The 18218-nt window shown below is 40.2% G+C and overlaps 1 protein-coding gene across 5 annotated transcripts in view; it reads left to right on the top strand.

The window, feature by feature from the left end:
• Nucleotides 1–5249: 5249 nt before the first annotated feature.
• The window catches only part of NEXN (nexilin F-actin binding protein), a 58316-nt gene continuing 45347 nt past the window's right edge, over nt 5250–18218 (top strand). For 2 of the 5 annotated variants that reach the window (XM_082680181.1, XM_082680180.1), the window contains exon 1: nt 5250–5386. The gene's annotated coding sequence lies outside the window, so the exon portion shown is untranslated. Of the gene's footprint in view, nt 5387–5565; nt 5705–18218 lie in introns of those variants that run through there. The other 3 variants (XM_082680179.1, XM_082680183.1, XM_082680182.1) reach the window with 3 other exon arrangements.

The following is an 18218-nucleotide window of genomic DNA, read 5'->3' as shown; positions in this document are numbered from 1 at the left end:
AGCTATCTATTTTATGTTTGGTAGTGTATATATGTCCATGCCACTCTCTCACTTTGTCACAGCTTACCCTTCCCCCTCCCCATATCCTCAAGTCCATTCTCTAGTAGGTCTGTGTCTTTATTCCTGTCTTACCCCTAGGTTCTTCATGACTTTTTTTTTTTCTTAGATTCCGTGTATATGTGTTAGCATACGGTATTTGTTTTGCTCTTTCTTACTTCACTCTATGACAGACTCTAGGTCCATCCACCTCACTACAAATAACTCAATTTCATTTCTTTTTATGGCTGAGTAATACTCCATTGTATATATGTGCCACATCTTCTTTATCCATTCATCTGTTGGTGGACACTTAGGTTGCTTCCATGTCCTGGCTGTTGTAAATAGAGCTGCAATGAACATTTTGGTACATGACTCTTTTAGAATTATGGTTTTCTCAGGGTATATGCCCAGTAGTGGGATTGCTGGGTTGTATGGTAGTTCTATTTTTAGTTTTTTAAGGAACCTCCATACTGTTTCCATAGTGGCTGTATCAATTTACATTCCCACCAGCAGTGCAAGAGGGTTCCCTTTTCTCCACACCCTCTCCAGCATTTATTGTTTGTAGATTTTTTGATGACGGCCATTCAGACCGGTGTGAGATGATATCTCATTGTAGTTTTGATTTGCATTTCTCTAATGATTAATGATGTTGAGCATTCTTTCATGTGTTTGTTGGCAATCTGTATATCTTCTTTGGAGAAATGTCTATTTAGGTCTTCTGCCCATTTTTGGATTGGGTTGTTTGTTTTTTTGTTATTGAGCTGCATGAGCTGCTTGTAAATTTTGGAGATTAATCCTTTGTCAGTTGCTTCATTTGCAAATATTTTCTCCCATTCTGAGGGTTGTCTTTTGGTCTTCTTTATGGTTTCCTTTGCTGTGCAAAAGCTTTGAAGTTTCATTAGGTCCCATTTGTTTATTTTTGTTTTTATTTCCATTTCTCTAGGAGGTGGGTCAAAAAGGATCTTACTATGATTTTGCTGTGATTTGTGTCATAGAGTGTTCTGCCTATGTTTTCCTCTAAGAGTTTGATAGTGTCTGGCCTTACATTGAGGTCTTTAATCCATTTTGAGTTTATTTTTGTGTATGGTGTTAGGGAGTGTTCTAATTTCATACTTTTACATGTACCTGTCCAGTTTTCCCCGCACCACTTATTGAAGAGGCTGTCTTTTCCCCACTGTATATTCTTGCCTCCTTTATCAAAGATAAGGTGACCATATGTGCGTGGGTTTATCTCTGAACTTTCTATCTTGTTCCATTGATCTATATTTCGGTTTTTGTGCCAGTACCATACTGTCTTGATTACTGTAGCTTTGTAGTATAGTCTGAAGTCAGGGAGCCTGATTCCTCCAGCTCCATTTTTCGTTCTCAACATTGCTTTGGCTATTCGGGGTCCTTTGTGTTTCCATACAAATTGTGAAATTTTTTGTTCTAGTTCTGTGAAAAATGCCAAAGGTAGTTTGATAGGGATTGCATTGAATCTGTAGATTGCTTTGGGTAGTAGAGTCATTTTCACAATGTTGATTCTTCCAATCCAAGAACATGGTAATATCTCTCCATCTATTTGTGTCATCTTTATAATTTCTTTCATCAGTGTCATACAATTTTCTGCATACCGGTCTTTTGTCTCCTTAGATAGGTTTATTCCCAGATATTTTATTCTTTTTGTTGCAGTGGTAAATGGGAGTGTTTTTTTAATTTCACTTTCAGATTTTTCATCACTAGTGTATAAGAATGCCATGAGAGATTACTACAAGCAGCTCTATGGCAATAAAATGGACAACCTGGAAGAAATGAACAAATTCTTAGAAATGCACAACTTGCCGAGACTGAACCAGGAAGAAATAGAAAATATGAACAGACCAATCACAAGCACTGAAATTGAAACTGTGATTAAAACTCTTCCAGCAAACAAAACCAGATGGCTTCACAGGCGAATTCTATAAAACATTTACAGAAGAGCTAACACCTATCCTTCTCAAACTCTTCCAAAATATAGCAGAGGGAGGAACACTCCCAAACTCATTCTACAAGGCCACCATCACCCTGATACCAAAACCAGACAAAGATGTCACAAAGAAAGAAAACTACAGGCCAATGTCACTGATGAACATAGATGCAAAACTCCTCAACAAAATACTAGCAAACAGAATCCAACAGCACATTGAAAGGATCATACACCATGATCAAATGGGGTTTATTCCAGGAATGCAAGGATTCTTCAATATACGCAAATCAATCAATGTGATACACCATATTAACAAATTGAAGGAGAAAAACTATATGATCATCTCAATAGATGCAGAGAAAGCTTTTGACAAAATTCAACACCCATTTAAGATAAAAACCCTACAGAGGGCTTCCCTGGTGGTTGAGGGTCCGCCTGCCGATGCAGGGGGGACACAGGTTCATGCCCCGGTCCGGGAGGATCCTGCATGCTGCAGAGCGGCTGGGCCCGTGAGCCATGGCCGCTGAGCCTGCCGTCCGGAACCTGTGCTCCACAGTGGGAGAGGTTATGGCAGTGAGAGGCCCGTGTACTGAAAAATAAATAAATAAATAAAACCTGCAGAAAGTAGGCATAGAGGGAACTTTCCTCAACATAATAAAGGCCATATATGACAAACCCACCGCCAACATCGTCCTCAATGGTGAAAAACTGAAACCATTTCCACTAAGATCAGGAAGAAGACAAGGTTGCCCACTCTCACCACTCTTATTGAACATAGTTTTGGAAGTTTTAGCCACAGCAATCAGAGAAGAAAAAGAAATAAAAGGAATCCAAATCGGAAAAGAAGAAGTAAAGCTTTCAGTGTTTGCAGATGACATGATGCTATACATAGAGAATCCTAAAGATGCTACCAGAAAACTATTAGAGCTAATCAGTGAATTTGGTAAAGTAGCAGGATACAAAGTTAATGCACAGAACTCTCTGGCATTCCTATACACCAGTTCCACTTTTTAAAAAGTACCAAGAAAAAAAATACGCCAAGCATTTCTCACTACCTACAGAACTATCATCTTGGTCCAAACTCCCATTACCTTTCATCCTGATTATTTTGGAAGCCTCCTAATTGGTCTCCCTGCTTCATTTAGTGTGTTTGCAGCACATTGGCCAGAGTGAACATGTTAAAAATATGTCAGATCATGTCACTGCTTTGTTCACAATCCACCGGTGGCCACCCATCTTACTCGAGTAAAAGCCAAAGTCCTTACAATGTAAAAAAGGTTTCTCACAGTCTGTCTCCTGCCCCACTCCACTCAGTATTATTTCACCCTTTGCCTACTCAGCTTCACCCACAGAAGCCTTCTTGCTCTTCCTAGAACATGTCAGATAGGATCCTTCCTGGGGCTTTTGCACCTCCTTCTGGACCATTTTTCTCCCACTCCGTTCCCATCATTCCCTACTTTTCTGCTCTGGTTTATCTCTAATGCATATCACCTAGTTGTTTATTTGCTTACCGGCTGCCCTCTTCCACTAAAATGTATGTCCCATGATGGCAGGGCTTTTTATTTGTTTTGTGACTGCTGTATCCTAAGTATCTAGAACTGAATATTTGTTGAATGAATGAATGATGAATTGAGGGGAGAAGAGGTAGGCCTTGCATGCTGTGGGTAGCTAGCAGAGTTTATAGGAAGAATGAAGAGCTTTATTGTATCTGGTGAATCTGAGTGGATCAGTTAAGTTTCTACTCCTTTAAGTCATAAATATAAATGTGTTAATTATAAATTGGTAAGTGTAAGAAAGAAAAGGGTGGAGTGAGAATTTATAATGGGGGGACTGATAAAGATTGGGGTAAAAGGAAGGCTTCTCTGAGAGAGCAACATATAAGCAGACAGCAAAAGCATATGTTGAAGTTAGGTAGGTGAAGAGTCCAGGGAAAGAATTTCATGCAGAGGGAACAGCTTATGCAAAGGCCCTGCAGCCAGAATGACCACGGAAAATTCCATGAACTGAAGAAGGTTAGGGTGATGGTATTGACGGGTGCAAGGGAACAAGCTAGATCATCCAGGCCACGCTAACCTGTATTAGAGTAAGTTTAAATAGCTGTCTTAATTACCAATCTAGAACTTTTCTCTAATTGAAGAATGAATGGTTTATACCTCTTAAAAGAATTTCCATCCCGAGTAAATAGTGTACGGGGATGGGATGGAGAAGGAAAGTTTTAGTTAAGACGAGAAGGCCTTTTCAGAATCCCTGAAAATATAACCTGAGCACCACTGTGCCCAGGGCTGGAAATTGGAGGTAGTTGTCCCTGGCTTATCTGTGTGGATAGTTTCTCTGGCTTATCTGTGTGGATGCTAGTTCGATTTTGTTAATTCATTCACTCATTCATTAAATTTATATTCATTTTATGCATGCAGTGCAGAACTGAAGGTCTCCCAACCAGGAAAATGTCACCGCTGGATTAGTATTTCAGGTTTTAATGTAGGTTGTCTGATGGATTTAATTGGCAGTCTGGTGGTCCAGATTGAAAAGTTCTGTGGTGCTAATATTCGCAAGATGCATTAATGTAGGTTTAGAAAGACCAGAGATGATTTGCCTTCAATTAAGGAAAATTGGAAGATTATATAAATATTATTTATTTTTATGCCTCCTCCTCCCCTCCCGCTCACCCCTCTTTCTTCCACTTTTCTCTATCAGCCATTCTCTTTGGAGTTGAAGACCAGAACCAAGAAAAGGAGAGCAACAGACAAATGAAGTGGTCCCCGGTCTGCTGCCCAGTGCTCTCAACAGTAAAAGGAAGGTTGGCCAAGGGTCGACGCTCTGGATGAAGAAGATAAGGCAGTGCTTCGGATCCTTAGACACCAGGACCGGTAGGGCAGCTGAGAAGCGGGCCCAGCGCAAAGCGGCTGCGGGTCGCGGGGAGGCAGCCGCCGCCTGTTTCTGAACCCCATTCCGGTAGCACCCGTTTCCCACAAGGGAGGCAGCCTGCCTTCCCCGGACCCCGCCGCGAGGTGGAGGGGGACCCGCGGGGAGGGGGTCAGCGCAGGGACCCAGAGCCGGGCGACCCGCAGGTCCCGGCGGAAAGTTGGCAGCCACCGCCCCCCTCGCCCGCCTTCCTCCTGGACTCTCCACCCCTCTCCGGGCCACACGGCGGAGGCGGGGGGTTGGGGGAACTGGCCTCGTGTTTTGGAACAGCTGCAGCCGGCGTTGGGCCCGCCTGGAATGCGGGAACAGGCTGCACACCAGGACTTTTATGGAAACTTGCTGCTGGAGCCGGCGGCGGCCAGAGGGCTCGTAGCGGCTGGAGCGGCGGCGGCCGGAGCGCCAGGACCCCTGACCACACCCCGGCGCCCAGAGCCTGCCAGCGCGCACCCCGGACCTTCGCGTGTCGCCAGCTCGAGGCGGGTGAGAGGAGTCGGGGGGACATGGGGAGGGGGCGGCCGAGACGGAGCCGTTGGCTCCCCCGGGGCGGCGGGGACGCGCGCCCCGGCTCCTGGCCCGGCTCCATCCAGCTGTGGCGACGCGCTGGTCCGCCGGCGCGAGCGAAACGGCCCTCGGAGCCGCTTCCGCGGGCTTGGCGGAGGGCGGACCGGGATCGGCCTGGCTGTCCCTCCGTGGTCACCGGCCTCGGGCTCCCGGCCACGACTTCCTTGCCCGGCTCCGCAGCTTCAGCTCGGCTTGCGCCCTGTCTGTGCAGTTTCGGGAGCTTTCTCGGTCCTGCAGGTAGTGAGCCCTACGGCGGTGGAGCGGGTGCCGGTCCCCTTGCTCTGTCCCAGGGGTCCCGGCAGGTAAAGTGCCGTGTCGTCCCCCACCACGTGCCCCCGGCGCGGTCTCCGTCTCCGCCGGCAGTGCCTGTTGTTTTTAAGAGCAGTCATTCCTGATCGGTCCCTGTGGAGGCTGGGGACTGAAATGTGATTTAACAGCCCATCATCTGCCCCCTCCCTCCAGACTAGTTTTTAGTGATTCTAACCTATGTCGGATGTTGGGAGTTATGCAACTAGAGCTGGAAGTTGGAGTGAATGATGTAGTCACCTCTCGAGACCTCCCTTCTCTGTATGCTTTTTGAAAACGCCGAGCCATTCCAACTGTTTGTAAACTCTGCAAAGCTCTACAAATGCTAAAAAATTATTATTAATGGCGTTTATAAAGAAAATAACCTAGTTGAGAGGTTAGTTGATTATCGCAATGGCTTCAAGATCTTCATTTCATATTTATTTAATTTAAGGTCCATAATGCGAACGAAGAGGTTGGAAGGGGGGGTGGGGTGAAGAGAAAGTGGGAGAGAGAGACAGAGAGGGAGGATAGAATGAGAACAAGATAAAAATAGCATAAGGATATGCCCTAACAAAATGTCTGTCCTTGGGCTGGAGGCAGGTAAAGAAAAGAAGTTAAGCCATAATAAGAAAGAAATTAGTTCCATGAGCAAAGCAACAGGAGCATCATTCACCAGCTTAATTTTGTTAATGAATTCATGTATGGGCCCATTGGCCTTCGAGTCACAACATAACTATGTGTTGGGTAGCATGATTATATAAACTTAGGTATTTATACCATCTTAGTCACCCGTCATTGAGTGAACCACATTATTCTCCGCCAATCCTTTTACAGGTTAAATTGTTGCCATAAGAAAACTCAGAATACACGTAAGTCTCTGAAATTCTTTTGAGTTTTGAAGCCCGGTAGGGTGGAAAAGTGCATTATCAACCAAATTGAGGGACAGGGTTTTTTTTGAGGAGGTATATTTAGTATAAATGAACTTTGGTTACTTAATGTAGTTAAGTCAGATTCCTTCTCACAGCTATTAGCCCCCTGTTTTTGAAGATATTTTATATTCTGGATAGGAATACTTGAAAGAAAAATGTGGGCAATTCTGTATTTTGTCTGCCACGACTCCCTTAAAGAGCCCTAAGCAAAAACCACAACAAAATTCTTTTAAATCCAATTTACGTTGATACAGTATTGATGTAATTTCCATTTTCATGAAAGAGTCACACTTTTAAATCCATTTTAAGCTGAAATGTAGTGAATAGCAATTTTTCCTACTCATTGAAAATGGAATCTGTGCTATTTTTGAAAATTTGATATGTAAGACTGATCATTGTCAAAATGTATGTCATCTTGAGATGACTATATTTAGCATCAGCGAAGGAATGCATTATCTAGGTTTTTGAACAGTATTGTTCCCCTGAAATTACATTTGAGGTATTTGGGTTAGGGTTTCATTTGTGAACAGAATGAAAACTGGATATGTATATTTGGAAGAGATTAATTGGGAATTTAGATTGCTTAGAACCCAAGTGGCCTGAAATGAGATACTACTTCATTTAGGAAAAAAAAGAAAACCTACTGTTACCTTTGAAACACCCTAAAGGCAAATAAAAGTATTGTTTAACTAAAAATACATGCCTAAAAGAAAGAAAACAATGTAGTAAATGTAGAAAAGTATGTAACAGATGGGCAGATGTCTGAAAGATTTTATAGAAGAGAGGACTTAGTACATTGTATGTTTGTAGGCCACACACACAAAACATCTTAGTAGTCAACTTTATAATTAAGAAGGAGAATGACCTACAGCATTCTTAACAATTTCACATATCTCTGTTCTTATTTAATCTGTCTGTGGTCGAGATCACCTGTATAGTTTCTTTCATGTTCTCTTTCTTCTGGTTTTATAATTGCAAGATTACATATCTATATACACTTAGAGTTGTTATATTTTCTTTTTCTATTTAAATGCTCAGTGCATAGTTTGGCTTGACTTAATGGTAGTATACTTTCTACACTCTAGGATGGGTGGATTTTTACCCAGAAATCCAACTTATTTATTTAACTTTCAATCAACTTTGTTTTTTATTATAAAGTTAATATAACCATATTATATTTATGGTTTAAAATTGTGGGGAACTGGAAAGGGGGCTCTCATCATCTGACACATAAATGGTTAGTATTTTGATATAGTTCCCTCTTTTCCCCATGCATAGGATGTTTTTTCTCTCATTGCCATATCTCAGTGAAAGTGCATATGTGAAAGCATCTGATACAGCATCTGCCATCTAGTAAGTGTTCAAGAGTTGGTTCTTTTTCTCCCTTCCCCTCTTTTTTTTTTTTTTTTCTTTCTTCATCTCCTCCTTTTTGTTCTCAGATTAGAAGACAGATAGTTTGGGTTCCCTAGGCCAGGTTTTGAGGTTGGTGAAATTTGACTTCCACCTTCCTTTCTGTGCCTCTTTCCTCCCCTTTTCTCCCCTTTGATTCTGCCTCCCTCTTTCTGGCCAAAATAGGCCTCCCCTTTGTCTCTTTGCATTTTCTCAATGATGCTTGTTCATTTAGATCAAGGGCCACAAACTGGGAGCCAAAAAGCCACTTTCAGCCATAGACATGCTTAAAAATAGTACATTTTATATTAAAATATGGATTTTCAGCCTCTCTTGAAAAATTGGAAGATCTTGGCAAAACTGGGTCCACATTTCTGCATAGCAAGAATATTCTGGAACTAAGTAGTGGCTCCCTCCTCAGATAGGGTACACACTCTTCTTTTGACATAGTCTCCACCATCCCTTACTGTTTGACAGTTAGTCATCACTCATTTATATTACCTGTCAATTATACTACATAACATGAACTTACATTACCTGACTATAGACACTTGAATATGCAGGCCCCTGATCTAAGTATCAATATTAGGGCAAGTCTGAAGCCATGATATGATGGGCAGTCTGCTGGACTTGGCATTAGGAACCTGGACGTTAAATGTTGAAGGTATATTTTGGTTAGCAATCCTTCTCTTAAATAATCTGATCATGGGAATGGGAAGGAGAGGTTAACTTTCATTGACACTAATTGCTAGTGTCCATTGAGCTGAAAGGAACCATGTATTGAGAACTAAAAATATTTTAACTGGTGGGACTTTAGAAAGCATAGGGGAGATATCTCTGGGAAAGAAATCTTTCCTAGGAACTCTTAAATAATCCTACTCCTTCCCCATCTTAAGTGTTTAGGAGAGTTTTTGCAACCTTAGACATTGGTCATCAGGTGGAGTTAACTACTATTCTTCCACCTCACTGTCCCACCCACTTGTTTGGGGCCAGTGGCCTGGGTCTTCCCATTCCCAGCTGTGTCCTTCATTGAAAGGCCATCTTCCACTTGAAGAGGGGATGAGGAGGCCCAGTCTCCTCCAGAAATTGCTTGGGAAGCCAACATCCTGAAAGCCCAATTTCTGGTTTTTCATGATATCTAGGTTAATAAGTAAACTCACTCCATTTTATTTTACTTTCTATAATTTTATTTATTTGTTTGTTCATTTGTTCATTCATTCGTGCAACCTCATCATCAGCCCTCCTTTTAGAGATATCATTCATAAGTTTCATTTGGGCTGATTTTGGGTCAGACAGTTTTCCTCCTCTTTGTTATTTGTTCACTAGCTCAAATATGAATCGAGTTTGTACTGTGTCCTAGTTGTTATATGAGACGCAAAAGATAAAGAACCAACTAGAGCACAGTGCTTACCTTTCAGGGACTCATAGTATGGTGAATGCTCTTTTGAAAACTTTACACACAGTCATATGAGTGCAAAGTATTATATATTAATACAGAAGCATGTCAAGACAGGTTGAAAATAAGATTCTTGGTTATAAGTGAGGAATTATATATTGGTAGGAGAAAAAAACTCACTATTTTAAATAGGTAAAATAAGATCTAGTTTCATATTTTTGAGCTGTGATGAGGTTCATGATGTTTTGTAATATAAGTTTTAGAGTATAAGGTTACAACCTTCATTAAATGTAATAAGGTTACATAATATTTAAGTTTATATTTCTTGTACAAGTGCAAAATGATAAAAATTTAGGGGCTTCCCTGCTTGTGCAGTGGTTAAGAATCCGCCTGCCAATGCAGGGGACACGGGTTCGAGCCCTGGTCCGGGAAGATCCCACATGCCGTGGAGCAACTAAGCCTATGTGCCACAACTACTGAGCCTGCACTCTAGAGCACACGAGCCACAACTACTGAGCCCAAGCGCCGCATCTACTGAAGCCCACCCACGCGCTCTAGAGCCCGTGCTCCGCAGCAAGAGAAGCCACTGCAATGAGAAGCCTGCGCACTGCAACCAAGAGTAACCCCCACTCGCCGCAACTAGAGAAAGCGCATACGTGCAGCAATGAAGACCCAACACAGGCAAAAATAATAAATAAATTAAAATAAATCAAAAAAAATATTTAGGCTCACATTTTATGAAGCTCAAAATAATTTTGTTTGTTCCAAAGACTGTAAAGAGGTAGGTTTTAACATTTACTTCTAGTGTATAGGTAAGCGTTCTGTCTAAAACCTTCTTAAAAGCTGAGACAAAGAATTTACTTGAGTTTAATGAAATGCAGATTTAAAGCTGTCACTTTCTTGACAATTCTGTTCTCCTTGAGAAAAGAGATAATACATTAACACAATGAAATAGTTATTGTAAATGATAGCCAGCTATGATTTAAAATTCTTTTCTTGATTCCTGCCTTATTTGCTATCTTGAAATACTTTAATTGCATATCAAAAAAAGTCAAGTAAAGTAATTAAATTTAGAAAATTTAGAGGTCAGACATAAGTCCGATGAAATTCTAGAACAGGAACATTAGCATGCGTATTTTAAGACCGTCTGTCACACTTACTATTATATTCCTCTGTGAGACTTACATATTGTTTCACAGCTTGAGCTTTATACCTTAATATTCAACCTGGAAACCGTAACAGCTCAAAAGTATACACTATTTTTGAAACATATTTTATCAGGCCATTAAGTCATTTTCAAAGACTTTCTGAAGGTTATCTCATTTATTGCTATGCCAGCTGATACCAATATTAGTATACTGTGTATGTATACATATATACAATTCATATATATATATTTCGTGTACTTTTAGGTAAAAATGGAGAATGACGGAGTGAAAGAGTAGTTGACTAGAAGTCAAGAAACTTGGAGTCTAGTTCCTTCTTCTGCTGCTGAATAGTTTGCAGCCTTGGATTGGTCACTGAATCTTTTTGAGCCTCCCATTTTTTCATATGGTAAATGAACGGGTTGGACTAAGTGATCTTTAAGGTCTTTAGCGAATGAGCTCTAAAAGTCCATAGTTCTTAGTACATGTATAACCAGACCCCAAATGTAATTCTGACAGGTAGTAAAACCTGTTCAAAACTGAACTCAATTTTTTATCCCTTAAACATGCTTTTAATGGTAACCCTGTCCACCCATTCACTCAAACTAAGAAACTTGAACTAATTCTTTTTTTTTTTTTAAGATTTATTATTTATTGATATATTTTGCTGCATCGGGTCCCAGCTGTGGCACGCAGATCTTCCTTGCGGCTCACGGGCTTCTCTCTAGTTGTGGTGTGTGGGTTTTCTCTCTCTGGTTGCAGTGTGGGCTCCAGAGCACATGGGCTCTGTAGTTTGTGGCACTCAGGCTCTAGTTGAGGCACACGAGCTCAGGAGTTGTGGCGCGCAGGCTTAGTTGCTCCACAGCATGTGGGATCTCGATTCCCTGACCAGGGATCGGATCCGTGTCCCCTGCACTGTAAGGCGGACTCCTTAACACCAGACCACAAGGGAAGTGCCTGAACTAATTCTTGACAGTATTCCTCTCCTCACCTCTACCCTCCAAATCTAATTGGTTAAAATTTTTGCAGTAATGCCCCCAGTACAACCCCCTTCCCTGGAGGAAGGGACTTTGTCTTTTTGTTCACTTTCATCTCTCCACAGCCTAGGATAGTCCCTGGTATGTGGTAGGAGCTTAATAAACACTTGTTAAATAAATGAATGAATGGGTCACCATGTCATGTCAATTATACTTCTAAAATGTCTTTTCCAACGTTTCATTCCTAATGCTGCTATCTTAATTCAGGCCCTTATCTTCTGTTGCCAAGATCATTCTACTTGTCCTCCCTGTAGTCTTTCCCCATTTTATTCCAGTTTTCTACACTACGTCTTTCTTTTTTCTTTCTAGAATACGTATATTATTAAGTCACATTTCTACTTTAAAAAAATCCTTCGCTGGCTCCCCATTGACTATAGGATCAAGTCTAAACTGTTTCTAAATATGGCATTTAGGAATCTTCCTATTCTGTGCCCAGTCTGTCTCTCCAGTTTTACCATAGATTCTCTGGACAACTTATAGCTCCCCCAATTTGTACTGGGCTATCAGGCCTTGGTGTTTTTGTTCGTGTTGCTTCTTTTGCCTGGATGCCGTTACTTTTCTACATTGCGAAATCCTACTTATCCTTCAGGGTCTAAATCAAATGTCACCATCTCTCTCTGTGTCATCTGCCCTCACCCCAGCCCCCTCCTTAACCCACCATAGTCTTTCCATGACTTTTCCATATTTCTGTAGCCCAGTATATCCTGCTGTTATAGCACTTACTACTTTGTTTTATAATTGTGGTCCCATCTCTTTTTCCTAACAAAGCTAATTGATTTCAAAGGCTGTCACCTACATTTTGTATACCATCACCAGGCATAATGTCTGGTACACAGTAGATTCTCCTCACAAAAATACTGTGTTTGTAAATACAGACCTAATCTGTCAAGTTTGAAAAAAAATGCATTCTTGATAAATCATGGACAGGCTATAGTAATATTGCAGTATTCCCTCTGAAACCTATGATGGGTACTTGTCTTCATTTAAGAAGACATTGAATGCTTAATATGCTGGAATGGCATTATGAAATCCCTTCATCATACTTTTATTATGACCAAGCTTTTGTTGATGAACCACATGTTCAGCCTTATCCTTTGGTCAGTGTTTTGTCTTATTCTTGATAACAATTCAACTGGCTTGCTTGACATCTTAGACACTTAGAAAAGTACAGTGAGGCCTAATTGTTGTGTTGCTGCTGCCCCTTTAAGGTGGTTAAAGACATTACATCTGCCTGCCCAAACAGAGGAAAAGTTACTTAATACTAGATTAAGTGTGTGAGATTCCAGATATAAATCCTTTGGCATTTATGTTACTGAGTATAGGAATTAAGTTGTTAAACTAAGCCTCATTTGGTGTTCTAAAATACAGTAAGGGAGTGCTCAGTCTACTACTTTATTTTTAGAATTAGAACTGACATGATTTGATACAATGTTCTTTCCTATAATTCAGGAAATCTCAAAATGTGGTTTTAGAATCCTTGGGAGTCCCCAAGACCCTTCAAGGACCCATGAGGTCCTTCCTTTTCTAACAACATATCTGTATGAGGCCATGTTTTCTTTATATACTTCAGTCAAAACAACGTATCATGATAGTTTGAATGTAGAAACAGATATGAGAATATACTTGTCTTTTATTAAGCCAGATATTAAAGAGATATGCAAAAATGTAAAACAATGTCACTTTTCTAATTACTTTTATTTTGGAAAGTAGTTTTTTTCATAAAATGTGTTTATGTATAATGGGCTTGTTATTTCAAATGACTTAATAAGTATATATTTGGAAATTCTGTTTTATGTTCAATACATTATATATCTATAGATATAATCTATATAAACAAAAGCTTTCTGGGCTCCTCAGTAATAGGCTCAGGGAACTTCCCTGGTGGCGCAGTGGTTGGGGGTCCGCCTGCCGATGCGGGGGGCGCAGGTTTGTGACCCGGTCCGGGAGGACCTGCGTGCCGCGGAGCGGCTGGACCCGTGAGCTGTGGCCGCTGGGCCTGCGCGTCCGGAGCCTGTGCTCCGCAACAGGAGAGGCCGCGGCAGTGAGAGGCCCGCGTACCGCAAAAAAAATAATAATAAATAATAGGCTCAGACATTATGCCTTTTTATACTTTCTTGGTAATTATCTTTCATCCCATGTGGTCTATGAGCTCCATGAAAAGACATATTTTATTCTATATTCATCTTTGTATATGTAGTGCCTTATACTGTCTAGCACATTGTAGAAAGATGTTTAATAAATGTTTCTTGAATTAATTAATAAATACATATTTATTCATTTTAGCAAATTTCTTCATTTCCCATTTATTCTTAGTTCTATCATACTCATCACCTCTGACTTTAAGAAATAACATTCAAACCACCTAGTATATGGTACATAATAGGGATTCAGTTGTTATTTTCCACCCTTCTCCTTAATTAGTATAGAGACACCAGGTCTTTCTTCTAATGTACTGTAACTTTAAAAAAATTCTTACTTTTTTTTTTAACATCTTTATTGGAGTATAATTGCTTTACAATGGTGTGTTAGTTTCTGCTGTATAACAAAGTGAATCAGCTGTACGTATACATATATCCCCACATCCCCTCCCTCTTGCGTCTCCCTCCCTCCAACCCTCCCTATCCCACCCCTCTAGGTGCTCACAGAGCACCAAGCTGATCTCCCTGTGCTATGCGTCTGCTTCCCACTAGCTTATCTGTTTTACATGTGGTAGTGTATATATGTCCATGCCACTCTCTCACTTCGTCCCAGCTTACCCTTCCCCCTCCCCATGTCCTCAAGTCCATTCTCTACATCTGCATCTTTATTCCTGTCCTGCCCCTAGAAAAAAATTCTTACATTTTATTGATATATGTAACTTCATTTCATTAATGACTTCACCAAATGAGAACTTGCCAATTTTCTTTGAGTGGTTACTTTAAAGTCTTCCCAAGAGAGAATAAAAGGCGAGAGTTACGGGGTTTGATCCTGGGCATAATTCTGAGGGCTAGGAGGAGGTCCTGTGCAGTGCCTAGAATGTGGTGGGTGCCATTGCAGTAGGGCTTAAAGCGTCTGTAAAGTGCTGTGCGCTGTGCTGAAATAGGCATTGGGCAGGCTGTAAGAAACAGACTTTGCATTGTTGAAGACAATGGAAAAAGCCGATAATTGTTGAAGCTTTGTGGTGGGTGTATGGGGGTCTATGATATGAGTTGCTCTAATTTTATATATGTGTGAAATAATAAAAAATTAAAGAAGATAGATTAGACTGATACATCTAAGATGTTTAATATAAAATATTTAAATTTATGCCAGATACATCTAGCAACTAGAAAATCTAATATATCTAGAAAATCTAAACACATTTTGAGATGTCAGAGACTGAAGGAAAAAAATCCATGCTTAGGTTGAAGTGCAGAAAATCACCATTTCTATTTATTGTTAGTTTGGGAAAATACTTCATTGGGAAAGAAGTGGCTTAAGAATTGTCTTGGAGATGGAAACAGGCATTGAATGTATTTGTCGAGGTGGGAGGTTGAAGGAATGGAAGAAGACAAGGTAAATCAGAGAGGCTAAGGGAACCTGCAAAAGGGCCTAACAAGCCCAGGTAAGAATTTCGGTTCTGGTGCATGATGCACTGTGCAGTTTATATCCTCAGAGCTGAGTGATAGACCAGAGTTAAGGAGCACAGAGCAGTAGAGAAGGCAGTAGCCGAGTTGATGAAGGTAGAAAGAATGGCAAGCTGTTACCTTATTAGAAATCAAAAGAATCATGGCTAGAAGTTACTCTGGAACTTTTAAAACCTCATTTTAGGGACTTCCCTGGCAGTCCAGTGGTTAAGACTCCACACTTCCACTGCAGGGTTGCGGCTTCGATCCCTGGTGTTGGGGAGCTAAGATCCCCCATGCCACGTGGTGAGGCAAAAAAAAGAAAAAAAAAAAAGAAAGAAAAAGAAAACCTCATTTTACTAATATGTAATGTGTACTTAAAATCATTATTCTGATTTGCAAATGAAGCAACTGACAAAGGATTAATCTCCAAAATATACATGTAGCTCAATATCAAAAAAACAAACAACCTCATCCAAAAATGGGCAGAAGACCTAATAGACATTTCTCCAAAGAGGATATACAGATCACCAACAAACACATGAAAAGATGCTCAGCATCACTAATCATTAGAGAAATGCAAATCAAAACTACAATGAGGTATCACCTCACACCAGTCAGAATGGCCATCATCAAAAAATCTAGAAACAATAAATGCTGGAGAGGGTGTGGAGAAAAGGGAATCCTCCTGCACTGCTGGTGGGAATGTAAATTGATACAGTCACTATGGAGAACAGTATGGAGGTTCCTTAAAAAACTAAAAAAAGAATTACCATATGACCCAGCAATTCTACTACTGGGCATATACCCTGAGAAAACCATAATTCAAAAAGATAAAAGTACCACAGTGTTCATTGCAGCACTATTTACAATAGCCAGGACGTGGAAGCAACCTAAATATCCATCGACAGATGAATGGATAAAGAAGATGTGGCACATATATACAATGGAATATTAGCCATAAAAAGGAAGGAAATTGAGTTATTTGTAGTGAGTTGGATGGACCTAGAGTCTGTCATACAGAGTGAAGTAAGTCAAAAAAACAAATACCGTATGCTAACACATATACATGGTATCTAGAAAAATGGTACTGATGGACCTAGTGGCAGGGCAGGAATAAAGACACAGACATAGAGAACGGACTTGAGGACACAGTGGGGAAAGGGGAGGCTGGGACGAAGTGAGAGAGTAGCACTGACATATATACACTACCAAATGTAAAATAGATAGCTAGTGGGAAGCAGCCACATAGCACAGGGACATCAGCTGGTGCTTTGTGATGACCTAGAGGGATGGGGTAGGGAGGGTGGGAGGGAAGTCCAAGAGGGAGGGGATATATGTATATGTATAGCTGATTCACTCTTGTACAGCAGAAGCTAACACAACATTGTAAAGTAATTATGCTCCAATAAAGAAGTATAAAAAAATCATTATTCTGATAATATGTACCAGTTAAGAACTTTGAAGAGACTGCATTAAAAAAGCTTTCCTATAGCAACTGAGGTAACTTTATGTACTCACCACATTGGATTCTGGTACCTATTGAAAAGTTTTAATAATTCAGAAATGTTTATCAGCATTCTGAAGGAGAGAAAACTATTAAAGTGAATGCTTTGAATTTTATAGCTTCTCATTTTTATTAATCAAAGTTTATTTTATTAATCAAAGTTTATTAAGTAAGTTTATTAATCAAAATAATGATCCATATGAATAGTAAATATATATGAGTATTTCTAGTAAGGATTATTATGTGAAATTGAAGGAGGGCCTGGGACCTCTGTGCTAAATAAAGCAGCAAATTCCACATGAGTTTATAGACTAGTAGGTGAAATGTTGACTAATAATGTATGTAAAAAGCATGAAAGTGGGAGGAGTTGATAAAATGATCAAAGATTGAATGGGTATTTGGAATTTGAGAATCTGTTTCCAAAACATTAATTTGAAAATCTTTTGTTAAGTGTTCGATAGCGTATTTTAAAATGTAGTATTGACAGTTTATTAAGGGGATAAAAGTTGAGTCAGAGGAATGGAATCTTTTAGAGTTCCTGGTTTTGATGATTACTACATGGATATTGAAAACCTTTCCATGATGGCTTTTGGGATTTATTTTAAATTATAATTTATTATTTAACAAGCATGGAGCTAGGCACTAGAAAGGAACCAATCCTCTGTATTGTGGGAAAGGAGCATAAAGTCTACCAGATGTACAGATGAAAGTCTGGGTGGAATTAAGAGTATTGCAGAATGTAGACTGAGAATGGAAGTCATTGACCTTAGGCATCTAATGGGAAGTTTGGGGTATGGTGTGTGCTGGTTTTCAATTCTGTGTCAAGTACGGTTGATGTTAGCACCATACCGGTGTCTACAGATAGCAAGGCAGACTGAACCATTAAAAATCCTGTTCCAAGGCTTTTGTTCAGAGTTTTGGCCAAGAGACTGTTAATAACGTGAGAATAGGGAGAGCACCTGTCTATTCAGTGCTGCATTTCTCAATGTCTGGCAGAATGCCTGGCACATAATAGATGCTTAATAAATATTTTTGTAATGAACGGTGTGTTCTATTTATATTATAGTCCGGCATAATGATAATCATAGAGTCATACATTATATCCCAACAATCCTTAACTGTTTATAAAGTGCTTCCTCTTGAAGTTGGCAGGATTTACTTATTCAGTAAACAATTATTATATATGTCTTCGATGTACCAAGCACATGCTAAATACTATGGATACAGTGGTGTATAAAATACAGTCTCTACTCTCAGAAAGCTCACTTTCTGGTAGAGGAGGTGGTCAAGAAAGTCCTTTATTACCATACATTGTGGTAAATGCCACAGTTAGGGTAAGCATGGGGGTGCTACAGAAACACACACAGTAGGGAGGGTGGGAGGGAGGGAGACGCAAGAGGGAAGAGATATGGGAACATATGTATATGTATAACTGATTCACTTTGTTATAAAGCAGAAACTAACACACCATTGTAA

Source organism: Grampus griseus, assembly GCF_964374135.1.
Source record: "Grampus griseus genome assembly, chromosome: 1".
NCBI lineage: Eukaryota > Metazoa > Chordata > Mammalia > Artiodactyla > Delphinidae > Grampus > Grampus griseus.
This window is presented reverse-complemented; position numbering and strand designations above follow the sequence as displayed.